The sequence below is a fragment of the Streptopelia decaocto genome (genome assembly GCF_964273445.1).
Source record: "Streptopelia decaocto genome assembly, chromosome: 1".
Lineage (NCBI taxonomy): Eukaryota > Metazoa > Chordata > Aves > Columbiformes > Columbidae > Streptopelia > Streptopelia decaocto.
The window spans coordinates 212,615,493-212,621,492 of NC_138663.1; positions in this window are offsets into that span (position 1 = coordinate 212,615,493).

Below are 6,000 nucleotides of genomic sequence, written 5' to 3' on the forward strand. Positions count from 1 at the left end.
AAAAAATATCGTGCAGCAGATTTCAGGTGGCTGATTCTCCAAAGAGTGCAGCGCCCAGTGAAATCTGTGAGACTCATGTGCTCCTGTTTTTAAATGATTTTACTGCCACGTCTAATGCCTTTGTACACTTTAAGCAAGAAAATCAGACACTTGAGAGGTTAAGTGCCTCTGGGAACTCCCGAGAGTAGCAGATACATGAAGAAGATTGTACTGAAGTGGTTACCAGTCTCAGTTGTCAAGGACAGAAATTCATATGGGAAACAAGTATTTATAGTTTAAAGGTATAATATTCTAAGAGTAAACATGCTCCCAGTCTGAAGAACAAGCACTGGGTCCATGCGGCATCCTGTACCTGAAGTAATAGCAAAAATTTATCTTAGACTTGTAACCTAATAAAAGAATTTCTTTTGAAAAGCTGTGCAGACTCATTAATACATCTGGGGATTGGGATGGTGTCAGCATGGGTCCCCGAAGTGGACAGGCACCCTGATGTCTGTGGAATCATTTGGGGGCACATCTGTGAGGGGCTGATCCCATACACATTTTGATGGAGAACTGTCTGTATTTATTCTCCCCAGTAGATTACATGTCCCAGCGCAAAATGAACTTATACAGCTCAGTTACCTGGCTCAGAGCCTTAATGTCTATTTACACCAGGTTTCTCCAGCCCTTGTCCCATAGAGTTTTTTAAATTTTGAAGGGATGAGATCCCACCTCCCATGAGGAAGGATTTTTCCTTTATTGTCCAGCTGAATTTTCCCCTGTCACAACTTCTGTACCAACCCTCCTGTCTCTTCATCTCTGATGAGTGCAACACTGTTTTATCTGTAATCTCTTCCAAGGAATGGAAGACCTTAATTAGAAACCTCTTTTGCGCCTTTTTCTTCTGGTTAAAAAAAACCCATTGCTTCATCCTCTCCTTGTCTGTTGTCAGCTCCAGCTACCTGACCATCTCCATGGTCTCACCTGGACTTGCTCCAGTTTATCAAAATCACCTTTGCTTGCGTGGAAGGATCCACAACTGAACAAACAGAATCACACTCTTGCTGATTAAAGGGGTAAAAAATCTCTTCCCTTGACCTGGTGGTTGCACCCCCACAAACGCAGCCCAGCCTGCGGATGGGCACCCCAAGTACTCGTGTCCAACCTGCCGTCCACCAGTCCTTTTCGAAGAGCTGCTCTCCAGCCAAGTCATCCCAGACAGGACCAATGCAGGAATTTGTGGGGTTTTTATGAACCTCATGGGACGCAGCTGAGAATTCGCAGGAGCATTTTCTGACTCTTTTGAAAGGGCTCAACCTTGCAAAGCGCTGGGTGCCCAGACCTGACTCAAAGGCTTAAGAGTATCCCACCAGAGTTAGGTGAGTGCTTAAGCACGTTACGCAACACTCACCTCTGCCCACACTTTACATGTCCAGGTAATGAAGCAGCTCTGAACTGGAGCAACAGCAAACCCGGTGAGGTTCCATGTGCCCCAGTTGGGAGACACTGGTGGACGAAAAATTGGATATGAGCCGATAAAGTGCACTCGCAGCCCAGAGACCACCCGTGTCCTGGGCTGCATCCCCAGCAGCATGAGCAGCAGGTTTGGGGGGATCCTGCCCCTCTGCCCCGCTCTGGTGAGACCCCCCTGCAGCGCTGGTCCAGCTCTGGGTCCTCAGCACAGGACACACGTGGAGCTGCTGGAGAGGGGCCAGAGGAGCCCCAGGAATGACCCGAGGCTGGAACAGCTCTGCTGGGGACAGGTGAGAGAGTTGGGGTGTTCAGCTGGAGAACAGAAGCTCCGGGGAGACCTTAGTGCGGCCTTTCCAGACTTAAAGGGGCTGATGAGAAAGATGGGGACAGACTTTTGAGCAGGGCCTGTTGTGACAGGACAAGGGGTGATGGTTTTAAACTAAAGGAGGGAGATTCAGGCTGGACATGAGGAGGAAATTGTTGCCCTGAGGGTGGTGAGAGCCTGGCCCAGGTTGGGCAGAGAGGTGGTGGCTGAACCATCCCTGGAGACATCCCAGGCCAGGCTGGACGGGGCTCTGAGCACCCTGAGCTGGTGAAGATGTCCCTGCTCATGGCAGGGGGAACTGGGGGAGCTGGGAAGGTCTGTCAACACAAACCACACTGTGATTCTGCAGTTCTATGCTGAGAGAGGCCATGACTCCAGCAGCTCTTCTGTAAGGAACACGTCATTCCAGGCGTCTCTTGGGCACACAGACCTGCACATATGGCTTAGTCACCATGACTCACACTTGATACAGAATCAAAAATGAGCAAATCTTACTTCTGGAAGAAATTATTCATTAGCATAAGACCATTATTTATTGCTGCCATGATGTTGCCTAAAAGAAATGCAACAGGCTCTGTTCCAATGCGTGTTTTCTCTCCACTTGCACGTGGACTGGGATATTTAATAAGGTCTATTGCCTGGCAGCCAGTGGAATGAAAGGCTTGGCACCTAAATTCCATTAAACACCTCTGAAAATCCCTGTCTAAAATGTGAAAGCCATAACACTGCTAATTGGAAAGCTTTGTGCACAAGGGGGGAATGTCTCAGAGAATACCGCAAGCCGTTCTCTAGTCCTTGCATCCATTTCAGTTAAGCTGGTGTCCAAATTAATAGGAGGCATCTGTCTGCTTCCCTCGTACAGGCAAGGTGCAGCCCTCTTGAGTGGCCACGATTTCAGCTTTCTCGGTCGGACTCAGACACCCCTGAGCTGGAAGTGGCAGCTCAAACCTCCAGAAAATGAAAAATAAAGGGAAAAAAAAAAAAAGAAAAAACAAAAAGGCAGTATAGTTAGAGGCTTGTGAGCTGCACTCAGCCTACCCACCTGTTTGCCGGGGATCTCCTTAGGGAACGAGGCAGGAGACCTGAGCTCACAGCCTGAAGAAGTGGCTGGAGACCGGTCCATCCCATCTGAATCCCTTCCCCAGGAGTACTTGTCCTTTGGCCCTGTGCTTTTCCGACAGCGATTCTGTGATCTTACACATCTTCCCCATTTTCCAATGCCAGGCTGACCTGTGTGTGGGCTTTGTTTTCCCAGCGCAGCTCATGCAACCGCTGGTTATCGTGACAGCCCTCGGTGTCATCATCCTCCAGCTGCCACACTGCACCCGAGGGACATGGCAATGACAGCAGCGACCCGCCTCAACTTGAGAATCTTCTTCTATGAGTACCTAGGCTGAAGAACAGATGAGCTATACCTTCAAAGTGCAGAAATCCCTGGTGGTTCAGGGTGAATTAATGTTATCGTGCTCAAACTGAAACATTGCTCTGTGAATGCTGAAGACAGGCTCAAGTCCTCTTTTGAAAACCCACGTGAAGGGGTTTTCAAGCTGAGAATATGAAGAATTGTCAAGCTGAGAACTGAAACAATGAGGTAGCAAACATTTCTAGCCACTTTTGAACGTTTAGGCCATTATATGACCACAGAGGGTATTAAAACCCAACAACAATAACAAAATCTGGGGCTTCAAGAAATGAATTCTGTACCTTCTCTGCTTTGCCTGACCAGGGGCTGCTAAGTTCAGACATGTAACTGCTGCATGCTCATGTAACTTCAGTTTCCCCATGCATAATATCATTGGGAATAAAGTCAGAATACACCAACACAACAGATACAGACAACCTCCGGTTAGTGCAGCGTCTGGAGATGTGATGTCTATAGAATAAGCCTAGAATCCAGGCTTACAAAATGAGAGATATCCAAGGGAAAGGACCCAGGACAGGTTAACACTTGCTCTGGGACCTGCTCAATGGTGGGGATTTGACACATGGAAACATCAGGCTGTGCCCAAGGTCCTGTTAGACTCCAGTGCCCAGGATGTTAGTGCAAGGATACTGTAAACATGAGAGTCACCAGCCTGAGAGATGTCGGAGAGGCCAGGTCAGCTGTTTGTTCAGGTTTATTACTTGCGCAATGACTGCAACAGCCAAACCCTCCATGGCAGGTGCTTGATTTATTGGCATTTCTAATTCTGGCTTCTAACAGAAGGTAGGAGCACTCCAGCTGCGAGGTGGTTTTGCTTGGTTTTTAAAATGAAAGGGTTTACTTTTAATCGGGAAAAATTTTCCTACGTCAAACTGCAGGTGGGTGCCTTGGGTTTGTTTAAATCTACCTGTTCCACCCACTTTTCGGTGTGTGCCAGGTGACCCACCCTGGGAACAGGCAGTGCAGCCTTGCAAAGCCACTGAAGCCCTCCTTTCCCCTCCCTGCTCTTGAGACCTCCACTGACAGGCTGTTCTCAAGGCCATGAGACTCCTCCAGGATGAGGAAGGTTGAAGATAGCTCGTTATCTTTGTCCTGTTTTCCTTTCAGGCTCAATAGCTGCTGGACCCGCGGAAGGTGAGTGAAGGTAAGCAGACCCATCCCATGCGGTGGTCGTGTGCCCGGTGGGAGCAGGGATGGCTGCAGTCCTGCTGCCCTGAGGGACGGGAGCTGCTCCAGGGCACAACCCCGGGTCCGGAGACCGCGGGGAGCAGGGGACAGAGTCAGGCGAAGCACAGATGGAGCTGGAGCTCAGTCCGCAGGGGAACAGGAACATGTGGTGCAGCAGGAGGGTGGGAGCAGAGCCCCAGGTCCCCTTTGAAAGGAGTGTGGTAGGAACCATTCAAGTGCTGAAACAGGCTGCCCAGGGCAGTGGTGGAGTCACCATCCTTGGAGGGTTGGACAGACGGAGATGAGGATCTCAGGGACATGGGTTAAGTGCTAGGGTTGAGTCATGGTTGGACTGGGTCATCTTGAGGGTCTCTTCCAACCAAAATGAGGATTCTGTGATTCTGTGAAGACAGTAAGATACAAGGCTGATATCCTAATTGTGAAGTAAGATGAGACTGGTCCCAGCTTGGTAATTCAGGGGGTGCATGTGCAGAGCCCGGGGAGATGCGGCTGCTGCTGCTACTGCTGCTGCTGGCACTGAGAGAGCAAATTCAGGTATCACCGAGGCAGGGAGTGCATCGCAGCAGCTACCCTGGCACTCACAGTGTGCACACATGCCTAAACATACACATAAACACACGCGTGTTCATGCATGCACACACAAATGTGCACACACACACCAACATACACACGTGCACACACACACATGATCACGCACATGAACATACATGCACACACACACACGCACGATGTCCTCCCACCCCTTGCCACACGCTGGGACTCTCGGGCACATTCTGCCCAGGGGACACGCAGCTGTGCCCCCCCAGGTCCCAAGGGTGGACACGCCGCGTTCCCGGGTCAGCGCTGCTCCAGCCACGTGTATCCGAGAGCAGAGGCAACATCCAGCACCCCCAGTGCACTTGTGTTCTCCAGGACAGGTCCGCTGCAAACACAGAGGTGGTGCCTTTTCCCCAGCACTCCTGCAGCAGACGCTCAGGCGTGGATTCCAGAAATTCTTCTAAAACAGATAATTTATTGACAAGGTACAGCACAGAGCAGCTCCAGCTGGTGCCTCCTGAAGAGGGATGCTCGGCAGAAAAGCATCTCAGATAATTCCACCCCCACAATCCAGCCCCCTGAATATCACTCGGGGCCAGCTGCAAAAATTAGAGTCTGGGGTCTCCCTGTTCTTCATTGATCTCTTCATTTTCCCCAGGCAGGCTGTCAATTAAAGTACTGACATTCAGTTGCTATTTTGTACCTGCAGCTGAGGAAAAAAGTTCTTGGTAACAGCCAAAACTTGTTTCTGTTTCTCATTTTCTGTTAGATGCTGTTCTGTCCCTTTACTTATCTCCAGGGACACAGTTCCCCTTATCTTCCAGCTCGAAGACTCTGAGGCCTCTTTTACTTAACAAAGCACAAAGTTCAGAGGTTCACAGTTTGCAGAAGTTATGCCAAGCAAAGTTACTTATGCTAAGAGAATTCTGTATAAGCAGTTTCTAAGCAAGTTCTATAGGCAGCAGTATATCAAATGATTCAATAAGCTCTGGCAGTCACCTTCCTAACACCAAGTGATTGCAAGAGTCATGTGCAGTGAAAGGGCTGGAGGACACTTCATCTGCCACCCAGC